This window comes from Saccostrea echinata, unplaced genomic scaffold (genome assembly GCF_033153115.1).
Source record: "Saccostrea echinata isolate AGI-Se365-2 ecotype Australia unplaced genomic scaffold, CSIRO_AGI_Sech_v1 ptg000058l, whole genome shotgun sequence".
NCBI lineage: Eukaryota > Metazoa > Mollusca > Bivalvia > Ostreida > Ostreidae > Saccostrea > Saccostrea echinata.
This window is the reverse complement of record NW_026889807.1, coordinates 2,818,884-2,834,983: the sequence shown is the minus strand read 5'-3', so window position 1 is coordinate 2,834,983 and position 16,100 is coordinate 2,818,884. Positions and strand designations below refer to the sequence as shown.

Genomic DNA, 16,100 nt, shown 5'->3' with positions numbered 1-16,100 from the left:
ACTACACTTCTAATATATACATTACAAATAACAACATTAAATCACATGATGAGCTATACCAGTAACACACATAAAACAAGAAGTCTGTGAGCCAATGCTCACTCAGGTAATACCTCCGCTGTGATTTGAATATACACTATCATGTGTATATTCACAAGTTCAACTATGGACAGATGCATGAATAAACAGGAAGTTGACATCAGATTCATACAAAAATGAATCCCACCATATGACAATTATGCGTCAACAAAGAGTGTGCTAAAATTTCAAGCATCTGCAATGAGTTGTTGCTGAAAAAACTTTGACAAAAATTTGTTCCATATTATACAGACAGACGCACAGTTAAACAGGAAGTTGACATCAAATTCAGAAATGAATCCCATCATATGGCATGCCTAAACAAAGAGTGTGTAAACTTTCATGCATCTGCAATAAGTAGTTGATGAGAAACTGCAACAAATATTTGTTATATATGGTATAGACAGACACACAGATAAACAGAAAGTTGACATCAGACTTGTACAAAAATAAATCCCACGATATGGCATGCCAAAATAAAGAATGTGCTAAAATTTCAAGCATCTGCTCTGAGTAATTGCTGAAAAAACTGCGAAAAAAATTCGTTATGTACGGTACGGACAGACACACAGATAAAAAGGAAGTTGGCATCAAATTCATACAAAAATGAATCCCACCATATGACATGCCTCAGCAATGAGTGTGCTAAAATTTCAAGCAATAAGTAGTGCTTAGAAATCTGCGACGAAAATGTGTTATGTGTGGTATGAACAGACACATGGATAAACAGGAAGTTGACATCAGATTTGTATGAAAATGATTCCCACCAAGCCTAAACAAAGAGTATGCTAAAATTTCAAGCATCTGCAATGAGTAGTTGCTGAGAAAACTGTGACCAAAAATTTGTTATGGACAGTCAGACAGACACACACACAGCTAGACAGACAAGGGTAAAACAGTATCTTTTGGAGCAAGAATATAATAATACATTCCCAACACATGAGTCACCATACTACATGTACAACACACATAACAAATAACAAAATTACCACACATAATAAGCTACACTACTAACACACATGTCGAGTCACTACACTACTAACACACATGTCGAGTCACTACACTACTAACACACATGTCGAGTCACTACACTAATAAAATATACATTACAAAAAAAATTATTAAAACACACAATGAGCTATACCAGTAACACACATCAAATTAAAATATACTTTCCCAACACATGAGTTGCCATACTACATATACAACAACCATAACAAATAACAAAAATACCACATATAATAAGCTACACTTCAAACACACATGTCGAGTCACTACACTACTAACACACATGTCATGTCACTACACACTAACATACTTGTGGAGTCACTACAATACTAATATATACACTACAAATAACTATATTAAAACACACACAATGAGTTATACCAGTAACACACATAAAATTATAAATTCCCAACACATGAGTCACCATACTACATGTACAACTCACATAACAAATAACAAAAGTACCACACATAATAAGCTACACTACTAACACACATGTCGAGTCACTACAGAACTAACACACATGTCAAGTAACTACACTACTTACACACATGTCAAGACACTACACTACTTACACACATGTTGAGTCACTACACTACTGATATATACCTTACAAATAACAATTTTAAATCACACGATGAGCAATACAAGTAACACACATAAAATTATACATTCCCAACACATGAGTCACCATACTACATGTACAACTCACATAACAAATAACAAAATTACCACACATAATAAGCTACACTACTAACACACATGTCGAGTCACTACACTTCTAACACACATGTTGAGTCACTTTACTACTAATATATACATTACAAATAACCATTTTAAATCACACGATGAGGCATATCAGTAACATACATAAAATTATACATTCCTAACACATGAATCACCATACTACATACGTACACAAAATAACCACACATCATAAGCTACACTCATAACACACATGTCGAGTCACTACACTACTTACACACATGTCGAGTCACTACACTACTAATATGTATTACAAAAAACAATATTTACACACATTATGAGTTATACCAGTGACACACATAAAATTATACATTAATTCCCAACACATGAGTCACCATACTATATGTACTATCATACATGTAAAACAAATAACAAAATTACCACACATAACGAGCTATACTACTAACACACATTTCAAGTCACTACACTACCATTCATATAATGTTATATATAAATGAGGTCATATAAGGAGTCAATACATTTACAATAGAGTCAACATGCTCCTAAAACACACTTATATTAGGTCGTTATAGCACTTGTCACATGTACTAGCACATGAATCACTATTATGACAAAAGAATTCTTTAGATGTACATGTAGTTGTTATTTAATCTTTGTCTAGCTGTTATGATATTTTAACAGCAAATTTTATACTCTTTCCTGCAAATTCAAAGATTGTTCTGCATTCTGGAGGGGCATTCAAACACTTCAATTGACCATGTTTAAGTCATACTGACTTATTCCACTCCACATTGGCACTCTATGGCTGTTTTTCTTTTGTCCACACATCTTACAAATGGAACTGAAATACATAATTATATAATAGAACCATTAAAGCTTTTACATAAAAATGAAATAAAAATATATCAGTGATCAAGTTTCCAATCTTAATTAAGACACAACAACACTTCTTTAAAAGCAAAAGAACAAGAATAAATTTTAAAATTAAAATTCCTAAAACAGCTAGTTAACATTTTGTGTATTTGATTTGTATTAAATGATTATCCTTTAGAACTTGTTAGCCTTTTGAATTACTGTAAATGTATAATATTTAGCATGTACGATATTTGGCAGAAGTTGATTACTGAGCAAGTTAGCGGAGATTTGATTTAGAGCATTTGTTAATGTTCTTCTTTATGTGTATTTGTGCAAGACATTTAGCGTTGTACTTGAATTAGCGGACATTGCTTTCCGACAAAGGCACTAAAAAGAATACACAGCGAAAAGTATATTCACAACTTAACAAACACTTTCTGAAATTTTGGGTTATCCTTTTCTTTTGTCCTTGCCTTTGGTTTCCTATCAAGCTTTCCAGTTTAAAGTGCCAAACTTTAATCTCATCTTGTTCTATAATTTACATATCAAAAGGTTGGAATCTTTATAGTTAGGACTATATAAGTACTCACAACAGAATACATGCATCTAGACAAATAAGGATTTTTTCAAAATGAAAACATGTATCCAAGCAAGTCACTTATAAGAATATTATAAATGAAAACATTCAACAAGCTACACAAATTAGATTCATTTAGCTTTTCCTGTATATTTATCTGTCTCTCATTAGTAACATATATTAATAAATGGAGTAAAATGAAAGACCTAATTTTAATTACACTAAAAGTCTACCAAGTAACAGTAATATGTAATAATTAGTTTTACATGTTTCATAATGTGCATAAGGAGATGGGTGAACAAGGCATGCAAAAAGCCTATAGCTTCAAATGTATAAAAGTCATATTCAAATACTGAGTTTAGTATTTAGAGTAAAGTTCTTCTTATTGAAAGGTATAACATTATATTACAAACAAAACTTTTCTGTGGAAAATTCTTTAAGCAAAAATCATTCTATGATAAAAAAAAAAAAAGTGGTATTCTAGGGGTTGAAACCCAAGCAATGAAATTAAATCCTGAATATCAGTTTTTTTTCTAAGAGACTAACATGCTAACCACTAAACTACATACATGTAGCTCATGACAAAAATGGGCATTTACATATGTAAATCACGTTTAAAAATGTGGCTCTTGACTAAATGGATTTCAAATATATTTCTGAAAGATATGCAGGGTTTGACACTAAGGCACGTCCGACTGACCCAGTCTAGTAAATGCATGTTCCGTCATGTTAAATGTTCAATAACTTGCCCGACTGGTTGTGTGGATGAAATAAATGTTAACTCTCATTTCAGTCTTTCAAATAAATGCTCTGACTAAAAACTTTTTAAAGAAATTTTCTTAATTTTCAGATTGCAAACACAGCCATTGCTCTGAAAAAGAAAACTTTCCTGCATGACACAATTGCTATTTTTTTTAGACCGGCTGTAATAGACAAGTCACAATCGAAACCTCAGCTTTGTTCAGTATCATTTGGTATAAATATTCATTGAATATTGTAGTTTTTAATTTATTTACATGTATATTTACGGTAATAATTTTATTTAAGTTCCTTGAATTAATGTTCTTTAAAGCTTATATCATTCGCATGTTCACTCATTGGGCTGCTACCTATGGGCTCAACAGTCTGTCAAAATGTATACATGAACACATGCGAGAGATACACTGTAGTATGGTTTCAAAACTTTTTTCCCATTATAATAGGAGGTTATAAATAGAAAATTTTCAAATTTGGTCAGCGCTAGTGAATTTATGGTCAGAGCTAGTAAAAATTATGGGAAGTAGCACGACTGATCTAGTACTCATAAAAGTTAATGTCAAACCATGATATGAATGTTGTTGTGACTAGTGGTGTTCCAATCATCGATTATAATCGAAAATCAGTCAATTGCTGGCATAATCCAAGCACTCGATTACAAATTTTTTATTCTGATTAATCGGGTTATTAATTTTATTTAAAAAGCGTAATAGTTTTTAAGCCAAATATTCCAGCCGCAACTTTTCTATTAACTTATATGCATATCGTAATGGCACAGACAAAGAGACATTGTATTCATACCCAGGTAACAACGCTCATTCCTGGGTATGGACGTACTCTGGATTCTACAAAATGAGCGTAGAACCAGCTTGACTAGATAGAACATTCTGTCGTTAAAATGATATTGTCCTAAGGACTAGGGGTTGTTCCGAGACACAGTTATTCCAACTACAGCTGGACCACCACAGAAAGTAGTTATTCAACCATTCTTACCATTTAATAAACTAAAATTGACAGACTTTGTAAATGTCCGATTATAATTGATAATTAGTTAGTTACAGTAGCCTGATCATCGATTATGAAATTCTTACCAATTCCCATCACTAGTTGTGACATAAAAGTCTATTTTTAGAAGAGTTGGTCATTTCACCATGTTTTTGTCAAACGAAATAGGAAAAGTTTTAAATATGCTTCGAGTATAATCTTACCAAAATATGGAGTGAAGACCTACTCATATTTAAAAAGTATGATATAGGAGGAAAAAATGACCATTTTTGCACTCTTTTGGTGTGTATCTGCTATTTCATAGACCAATAATATTAATCGTTATAAGATTGTAGCAAATTGCAAAGATTTTACATAAGGTATACAATAATGTTACATGAAGTATAAAAGAAAATTTTGACATGATTAAGATTTAACTTTTTACATCTTTTTTTGTCACACAATAGGCATTTACTTGCCTTGTTTGCCCATCATCTTTATCAGTAGATAAGGTTTATGATTCAGACGGCATCTGATAATGCAGCAATAAAATGTAAAATGATAGAAATAACTGCACTATGCTCACTTTTTTCCTCCCAGAGCTCTTCTTTTCATCTTCAATTTCTTCCTCTTCATTTCCTCAACTCTTTCTTCTATTGCAAGTTCTGTAAAAAAAAAAAATCCAATTCGATAAACTACTAAACTGACAAAAACTCAATTTGTCAAGTTTCGGATTTTACCAGATTCATGAAAAATCTTGGCATACTGAACCTTTTTAGTGATTTATCTGAGAAAAGAGTGGTTAGTAACTTATTCGTTTTCATGTACCTGCTTGACTTTGACAGAAACGTTTTGGTACTAGAATGTGAAATACATACTTTTGTTATTACCTAAAATATTTCCATGACCTCAAATTCACCTATATTTCTTGCTGCTATTAAAGCCTGGTCAAGAAATAACGTTTCCCCTATAACAGGCATCAATTAACAAGGTTATGATTCAAAGTTTCAAAGTGTGCAGCTTGATTCACACAAAAGAAAAAAAAACATGACTGAACAGATTTACAAGTACTTGCAAAGACTAGAAATGTGTCTTGATTGACATTTTCAGCCTAAGGTAAAGTCAGGGCATAGTCATGTAACATGTAACATTTTTCATGATGAATTACCTATATACAGTCCAATCTCATTATCTTAAACTAGATGACACAAAGTAAAAAAAAATAAAGATGTTCCTGGGTTCCAGTAAAGAGTACTCAAATACCACTTAATCATACAGTGAAACCTGTGTAATCCGACATGCACTGGGAGACAAATTTTTTGTCGGAATAGATAGGGCGTCGTATTGATCAGTGTAAAAAAACATAGAAAAAAGTAAAATGGGAATGAAATTTAACCTTGGAATTTACAGTGTGACGGATTGCACAGGTGTCAGATTAGACAGTTTTCACTGTACAATCATATAATTATGGAGGTAACGAAGCTCAAGAGTCCATAGAAAAAATACAAATCAGGAGCAAACACGGACCACTAAAAACATCAGAGGTGGGATCAGGTGCAATATAGGAGTAAACATCCTCTGCCAATCATTCACATTTGATGTGTGCTCCTTGTCATGATCGGGAAAACGGAAAAGTCTGTAGACAATTCAATGTGTAAACAGACAATTCAATGTGTAAATAATGGCCAAACAATTAGTATTAAAAACATCAGTCCGCATTCGACTTACATGTAATGAAAGATTGTTTTTGCTGACAAGGTCATTGTATCGACCATAGCTAATTACACACATGCAAGTCACTACATCCAGTCAAAGTTGATGTTTTGATATTTTTTCTCAAAATATTTATGAAAGAATAAGATAAGTACATGGTAATTTTGTTGACTTGAAGAAATACATTGATGGGGAAGGGGGGGGGGATTGTGATAATAATTACCTAGTCCTTTTTCATTCTGCCTTTTTCTTTATTTCTTTCCCTTTCTCTTCCGTTCCACCCTCTGGCTCATTATCTTCCATCACTTCATCCCTCTCAGAAATGGTTTCCAGTACAGATAAAGTGGTTGATGAATGACTTACTCAAAATTATGGACCCATGATATAGATGTTGTAATAATGTTACATGACACACACTGCAAGTCACTGTGCCCTGTAAAAATTGTTACCTTCTTCATTTATATTTAAGGATCAAGAACTAAATAAGAATTCATTCTTAAGTTTTACAAAAAAACTATATAAATCAGGATTTGAGAGGGCTTTGTAAAAATACTGTGAGATACATAATGTAATAACCTTGTCCTTTCTTCACCTTGTCCTCCTTGTTCTTCAGCTTTTTCTCCACTTCCTCATCTTCCTTCATTAAATCTTCCCTAGTAGCTGCTTCTAGTAGAAATAAATACCAATAAAATAAATTTAAAAAATCTTGACTCAAGAAACAGTAATGGTTACACATATTATAAAAAAAGAACATTCTTAGAATATTTGTGAAGAACTAAATAAGTATTTTAGCTAATCAAAGTAAAAGACATTCCTATCAAATAGAAAACAAGAAGTCTGTGATCGAGCCAATGCTCACTAGTAATTATAATTCCCGCACTGATTTGAATTTGGTACGGACAAGCACAGGGGTAAACAGGAAGTTGACGTCAAATTCATACAAAAATGAATCCCACCATATGGCATGCCTAAACAATTTAAAAGTGTGCTAAACTTTCAAGCATCATCCTTAACAGTTGTTGAGAAAACTGTGATGGAAATTTAGTACGGACAGATGGAGGGATAAACAGGAAGTTAACATGGGATTCCTACAAAAATACATCCTACCATATAGCATGCCTAAACAGAGAGCGTGCTAAAATATTAAGCACCTTCGATGAGTAGTTGCTGAGAAAAGTGCAACAGAAATTTGGTAAGGACATGGATATAATAAATATGACTAATTTAAATCATGTTTCTGTCATTCCATGGATATAATAAATATGACTAATTTAAATCATGTTTCTGTCATTCCATGTAAACTTTGATCCTCTTCTGTGGCCCTACCCTACCCCTAGGGTCCATAAATTGAACAAACTTGAATCTACACTACTGGTATTTCAGGAAGCTTTCAAATACATGCAAGTTTCTCAATTAATGCAAAATTGGTTATTTTCACTGGTTTAAATTTTCATGATTTGAGGGGATTTAATTTGTGGTTGAAAAAAAAAAAAAAACATATGACACCATATCATAAAATTTCGATATTTGGTTTCACTACAATGTATACTAGTAGCTTAACACTGGAGGTTTTTTTTTTTATTTTGCCTACCATGAAATGAGACCTTGATTTTTAAGGTTTCATTTAAAACACATGCATCTTTCACTTATAGAGTCACAGCTTAGTAACCGAACAATCTCATTACCTATTTCAAACATCTTGGATTGACAAGGTGCTAGGAACAAGAATTGAACAGGGACCTATTAATTATAATGCGAGTACCGACAACAACTACCGTCTAGGCTACTGTGATTTGTCAGTTTCAGGAATTAAGATAAGGGATATCAATAATGAACACTTAAGTAATTATTGCAAAATATAAAGTCTAAACATTTCGGAAAGACTATGAATTTTAAATTAATTCTACTGATTTAGTTAAAAGTTTTTGTTAGAGACTGATAAAGGAGACTTAAATTTTCAATTCAACTTTCCAGCATCATGTTTTATACAGTGTAAGCATGGCCTGACTAAATATATGCCTGAGATATTTTAATGTCAGGGTTCAACACTAATGTTAGTCCGTTAGTCTGATCAGACTAATACATTTTCATTTGGACTAATAAAATCTGTCGCTAGTAAGTCCCAACAGACCAATAAAAATTTCTGGAAAACAAAATGAATAAATTACGATTTTCAACAACATTTACTAGAAAACCCTGCATGTATTTTTAGCTTTCTAGCATCTTAGCAGGTAGTAAGGTAATTCTGAGTCAAGTTGGCACTTAATTTTACGACTGACTGATGTGAAATTAAACATTTTAGTGATTATGATTTAGTCCTGTACAAACAATTAAGGTGGATTCCGCCCAGAATTTCGTTGGACACCAAGGGTATTCCACCGAATCCACAAATTCAAGGCTCTCAGAGATTCCGCCTAAATTTAACAGATTCCAGTCATCAAATTCTAGGCTGAATTTAGTTCAGTGGGAAAATAGCTGGAAATTATAAAAAGAAATATTTTGGACAGTTTAAATGGAATCTATATTCAGGCGGAATCCTGTTATTTCAATTCTAGGTGGAATTTCAATTTTTTATGCAGGCAGAATGTCAATTTCCAGGCGGAACTAATTACATTTTCGCCTCAAATTTCCAGCTAGTCTCCGCTTGGTTAACGCTTGGTTTCTGCTTATATTGCTTTAACATTTATAGTAAGTTTTACGCCTGGAATTTTACTGAGAATTCTGTCTTGATTATGCCTTTTTCCAGGTGGAACATTTTGTACAGGGTATGATACATAAAGATGTCAAACGTTTTGAGTATAATGAACGAGATCAGGAATATGTTCATACTTCCTGCATGATCACGAGATTTTAAACAAGAGGCCCAGGGGCCACATCGCTCACCTGAGCACTATGGCTAGGAAAAAGCAGAATTCAGTTCAGTCTTGAAAGGTTGAAAAGTTTAAATAAAAAAGTGGTTCGGGGGGGGGGGGGGGGGGGGGGGGTCATGAATTGAACAAATTTGAATCTACATTATCTGAGGATGCTTCCATTTAAATATGACCAAACATGACTTTGCTGTTCTTGAGAAGAAGATTTTTAAAGATTTAACCTATGTATTCCTATGTAAAACTTTGATCGCCCATTGTGGCCCCACCCGACCCCCGGGGGTCATGATTTGAACAAACTTGAATCTACACTACTTGAGGATGCTTCCATGTAAATATGACCAATCATGGCTTTGCTGTTCTTGAGAAGAAGATTTTTAAAGATTTTTCCTATATATTCCAATGTAAAACTTTGATCGCCAATTGTGGCCTCAACCGACCCCCAGGGGTCATGATTTGAACAAACTTGAATCTACACTACCTGAGGATGCTTCCATGTAAATATGACCAATCATGGCTTTGCTGTTCTTGAGAAGAAGATTTTTTAAAGATTTTTCCTATATATTCCTATGAAAAACTTTGATCGCCCATTGTGGCCCCACCCGACCCCCGGGGGTCATGATTTGAACAAACTTGAATCTACACTACCTGAGGATGCTTCCATGTAAATATGACCAATCATGGCTTTGCTGTTCTTGAGAAGAAGATTTTTAAAGATTTTTCCTATATATTCCTATGTAAAACTTTGATCGCCCACTGTGGCCCCATCCAACCCCCGGGGGTCATGAATTGAACAAATTTGAATCTACACTACCTGAGGAGGCTACCATATAAATATGACCAATCATGGCTTTGCTGTTCTTGAGAAGAAGATTTTTAAAGATTATTCCTATATATTTCTATGTAAAACTTTGATCGCCCATTGTGGCCCCACCCGACCCCCGGGGGTCATGAATTGAACAAACTTGAATCTACACTACCTGAGGATGCTTCCATGTAAATATGACCAATCATGGCTTTGCTGTTCTTGAGAAGAAGATTTTTAAAGATTTTTCCTATATATTCCTATGTAAAACTTTGATCGCCCATTGTGGCCCCACCCGACCCCCGGGGGTCATGATTTGAACAAACTTGAATCTACACTATCTGAGGAGGCTACCATATAAATATGACCAATCATGGCTTTGCTGTTCTTGAGAAGAAGATTTTTAAAGATTATTCCTATATATTTCTATGTAAAACTTTGATCACCCATTGTGGCCCCACCCGACCCCCAGGGGTCATGATTTGAACAAACTTGAATCTACACTACCTGAGGATGCTTCCACATAAGTTTCATATTTTCGCGCTCTGTGGTTCTTGAGAAGAAGATTTTTTAATGATGCCATTAATTTTTCACAAATTCTTAATTATCTCCCCTTGGAAGAAGGCGTGGCCCTTCATTTGAACAAACTTGAATCCCCTTTACCCAAGGATACTTTGTGCCAAGTTTGGTTGAAATTGGCCCAGTGGTTCTTGAGAAGAAGATGAAAATGTGAAAAGTTTACAACAACAACGACAATGACAACAACAACGACAGACAACGGACAAATTCTGATCAGAAAAGCTCACTTGAGCCTTTGGCTCAGGTGAGCTAAAAATCTTTGGAATAAAACACTTCATGTACTTTCAAAAAACTATAAAAAGTACATTGTAATCAGTCTTCGACAAATCCTGGGAGTCCGAAGCCCGGGACCTGGTAAAATTGGAAGGGGGCATGTGGAAATTGCATACTTACAAGCCCAAAGGTCATGTGAATTCTGAGGCCTAAGCCTCCGTATTATCAAATTAAGTAATACCAATAACATTAAATGTACTTAAAAGTCTGATTTTTCATCTGAAGTGGAGCACCAAATAAAATTTTAACGATAGTTTATTCTACCACGATTTCCAGGGAACTCTTTTGCAAAAGAAACACAAAAAGTGTACAGGTTGAAAACAATATTAATGGCTAGACAATAGATCAATAGAAATGGATTTCGGATCATTTCCTTGCCATGCAAAGGCAAATAAGAATAAAATTACTTGATAAAATTCTGGGCATGTGAATATTTGTTCGGGCTAGCGTAATAAGTGGTTAAACCTGCCCGAAGGGCATGTACTGAAAAAAAGATTTGGCAAAGACTGCATTGTAATGTTTATTTTTAGATAAATCGTTACAAAACACTGATCTTTCCTTTTTTGACGGACTCATGTGAAGTAGTAAAAGAAGGACATGTTTGTTGAAACACCCTGTATTAAAGGGATTTCAACGCTTATGTACATGATGTATTTGTTTAATCATTCTTCCCACCCCAAAACAAAAAAAAGAAGCTTTTTAAAACAATTCTACTTACGCATTAGAAGTACTGCCATCTTTTTTCTCCTGGTGAAGATTCAAAATATAATTAAATGGGTTTGTGTTCACTGGCCAATAGTTTTAAACACCATCTGCAGGAACCTTGAAGTTTTCCTGTATCACCATGAACCTAAAAAAATCGATGTTATACTTCAATATCACAAAACATCTATCCTAAAACATTCACAGACAGACATTACACACATACAAACGTTCCACGTTCCATTTATGTTCATTTTTTGAAAATAATCATAAATTGTGAATTTGCTTCATCTTGCACTGATTTAAGTCCCAACATTGTTTAGTTAAATAAATAATACAGTTAAAAAGCATGTTTTACTGACCATGCTGACAAATAATACATTAGACAAAATTAATACATGTATCGATCATGCTATCAATAAAATATGAAAAATGTTAGTGTGCATGTTCACACACACTTGAATAAGTTGACTGACTGCTTCCAAAGAATGTACATGTCCTCATTCATGTAATCCTGTTCCATGATAATAGTTTTCATTTATACCCCTTCATAAAATGACACATGCATGTCACTTACATACTGCAAGACCCTGCTGGCCTGTACATTGAGTACACTACTTTCACTTTGAACTTGAACTTGACTGAATACCGATTCCGACCTCGTTTGTGAATTTTTGTGTACATATTGAATCCTTATGTAAAAATATATTCAACTTAGCTTTGAATTAATAAATAATATAAATTGACACATTAATTGAATTTATTCGCTACATACATGTAACTGTAAACAACAGGAGGTATGAGAATTAGCTGTATGTTCATAAGGGGGGGGGGGGGGGGGTTACTCCCATATGAAACTGTCTGGGTGGTTTAAACACAGACACAAATTCAGCTTCCATAAACCTGTAACAGACTAGCATCTCTCCTCCTATATATGTAAAATATGTATAGAAAGCCATGCGAAAAAGTGGTCAAGGCAAGAACAGGCATGGGATAATGACTGAAATATAACATAACACAGTTTTACAAATAAACCCTTCACAGAAAGTTGTGCTAGGTTCCCTACATGAACTCATGGATTCTGAAAAACCTGTACCAGAAACCTGTGCCATTTTCCATATCTGGAGACCCTGATTTGGGAAACCGACCATGTCAAAAAATAACCAAATATGGAGTCATGAGATCTGCATGTGCCTTAATTAATTCATCTAGATCTGGGTTAGGATCTTGGAGAATCCCCTGATGTTGCTGTAGATGCCAAATAGAGACTGAATACAAACTTTACAATGCTTTACATTATTAATTTGATTAGTTTTAGAATTTTTAAAGTTTGAAATTAATACATGTATGAGAGTGCCACATTCATTTTTATAGAACTTATCTACACTATCATTTTAACAATTTATAGTAGTTTCTTATTAAGAATCAAATGATTCAATGCACAATTCTATAGTAATTTAACTTAATTAGGCCAAATGAAAAAAATTATGTGTTTCTGGTGACATATGCTAAAAAAAATTAGGCTAGGTAAGTAGGGAATAACTTTTTTTTTTACTTTACTGTTAATTTTGTTTACTTGATTGTTTGTTGTTTAATTCCCTTTCGAGAAATTTTCACTCATATGGAGATGCCACTACTTGTCGGTGGAGGGCTGCAAATTAATAGACCTATACTCCGCTCTCAGTGAGGGATCTTTTTCATGCCAGCACCTACTGCGACATAGGACCTCTGTTTATATGGTCTCATCCGAAGGACCGGTCTTCACGTCCCACAGTGGGATGGGATTCGAACCTGCAATCTAAGGATCAACTCCTTACTTCGCGACTCTAGAGCAAACACTCTAACCACTGCATCACACAAGCAACACTTTTCATTTTGAAAGCATCAATTAATTATTCTGTACATTGTTTTTCTATCATATACATGTACATAAACATACATGTATATGAATAAACAAACAAACATATATATATATTTATTATACCTCTGTGAATTTTTTCTATATAAAATATTACGAATAAACATGCTATTTTTTCCAAACAGCCCCTACCGTGGAATAGTTTTTGTGCTATTTGCCCATGGTGAAATAGTCATTAAACTATTCACCGGCAGCATTCTGTTTCCCTCGCTTTTCATCTCGGAACTCTTCTGGTTTTATCCAGATTGTGACGTAACACAAGTAAAGACTGCTTCGGTATAATAAAACACTTATTTACTGACTATTCGGACAATAGCAAGTTTATCGTTCCCCTCGACAGCAACTATTTCCCTCGGCTGCGCCTCGGGAAATAGTTGCTGTCTTGGGGAACGATAAACTTGCTATTGTCCTCATAGCCAGTAAATAGGTGTATAATATATACATATATATATATATATATATATATATATATATATATATATATATATATATATATATAAAGTAGGAGTACTCTTTAAGACTCTTGGATAAACAGGTTTTTACAGTGTACGAGACATGCATTTTATGGACTGCACTACGAGAAAACTTTACTATGAACAAAAGTATGATTCAAAATCTCGATTTGGAATAAAAAGTAGTAGAGTCGGTGGGTAAAATTAGGTCAGCTGGGTTATGGGAAATACATGTTGTTGTTTTTTTCAGCCTAAGTTTGTTCAATTTGAATTTAATAAAATCATAACTTTCTTTATCATGTGATGACACAAAATGAAATGAGATTGTTAACTTAGGTTAAATCGTCATTGATCAACAAAGACTATTTCAATGTCTGTCAGCTTGCATTGAAACATCCAAGGATAAAGATTTCACATGGCTTCTATATTAGACTTACTTACTTAGACTTTTAGTTCAAAAGTGACAAAATCATTCAAGTTGACCTAAGTACAATTCCAAGTGATATACATGTATATTAGTTATGTATCTTTTATAAATTAAGAAAGACACAAGCTATATTAGCTCAGGATCATGAATCCTTCTAATCTGATTTGCACAAAGGAAGTTATGATCATGCTATGTAAAAAGCTGTGAGATTAAAAATACATGTATATAGTTTGAACCAAATCTGCCTCATTCAAATTTTGTAAGTTAGAAACTGTCTTCTTGGGACAAGTATTCCTTGCCTACACATTGGTTTCTGTGCACAAGAACACCTTGCTTTCAACCTCAGATTCTTTGTCCATATCTTGGGTCTGTGGAGCCCGTACATCTTTTCTAAATTTCATATATGGGTTCCGTGCCTTAACTGTGTCTATATACACTATGTCTATTTCACCTCAAAATTTTGGAAGGACACTATATTGCGACTCAATTTGTTTTAAAATATGCACATTAAGCAAAATAAAAGTTGTGTATTTCATAGATTTCAACAATTGGAAATGATAATATTATTAAATTACAAACTTCAACTCAGCCTGAAAGTACAATTTTTTTAACAAGTAGAATTTCTCTTAGCATGCTTACCAATAGACGTACTCAATATATATGGGGTATACAGTCCACCAATACATTTCCCATAGGCGACAATGTTAACCCTTTCTCACACTGTTTTAAATCCTTGCTTTACATTTAAGGATGGAACAACTCTCAAATAACATCTCAAGGTGGAATGTCAGATTGTTTTCCGGCCAAATGCACACATTCGCAAAAAATAAACATCTGAAAATGAAAGTAATTAAAACAATAAAAGTAGAGCATTAACATTTCCAAAATCTAGGGTGTGCACATATCAAACTATACAATTCCTTTCCTTTAAAGTCGCCCGTGTGGCGCAGTGGTTAGAGCGTCTGCTCTAGAGTCGCGGAGTAAGGAGTTGATTCTTACGTCGCGGGTTCGAATCCCACTGTGGGACGTGGAGACCGGTCCTTCGGATGAGACCGTATAAACCGAGATCCCATGTCACAGTAGGTGCTGGCACAAAAAAGATCCCTCACTGCTCAATGGCCATAAATGCCGAGTATAGGACAAAATTTGCAGCTCTCCACTGGCAAGTGGTGGCGTCTCCATATGAGTGAAAAATTCTCGAGAGGGACGTTAAACAACATACAAACAAAACAAACCTTTCCTTTAAAAGATATAATGTCGAAATCTTTCCAATGAACAGAGCAAAGGGAAAATTGAATGCACACTTTGGTGCTAATATGGTTGATTTAATGACCATTTTAAATTTTTTTTACTTCAGTGCAATTATCATGATTATGGTGC

General features: G+C 34.0%; 1 long non-coding RNA gene across 2 annotated transcripts; it reads right to left on the bottom strand.

Annotated features, from left to right (window-relative positions):
* Positions 1-2,151: 2,151 nt before the first annotated feature.
* LOC133174651 (uncharacterized) lies at positions 2,152-15,564 on the bottom strand. 2 transcript variants are annotated; one of them, XR_009719160.1, is made up of 6 exons: positions 15,360-15,564; positions 11,940-12,071; positions 7,274-7,363; positions 6,921-7,130; positions 5,571-5,649; positions 2,152-2,653 (listed from the first exon to the last, which is right to left on the bottom strand). It is a non-coding gene; the product is annotated as an uncharacterized LOC133174651 (long non-coding RNA). The 2 variants fall into 2 exon arrangements; XR_009719161.1 differs by lacking the exon at positions 15,360-15,564 and adding an exon at positions 12,382-12,497.
* Positions 15,565-16,100: the final 536 nt, after the last annotated feature.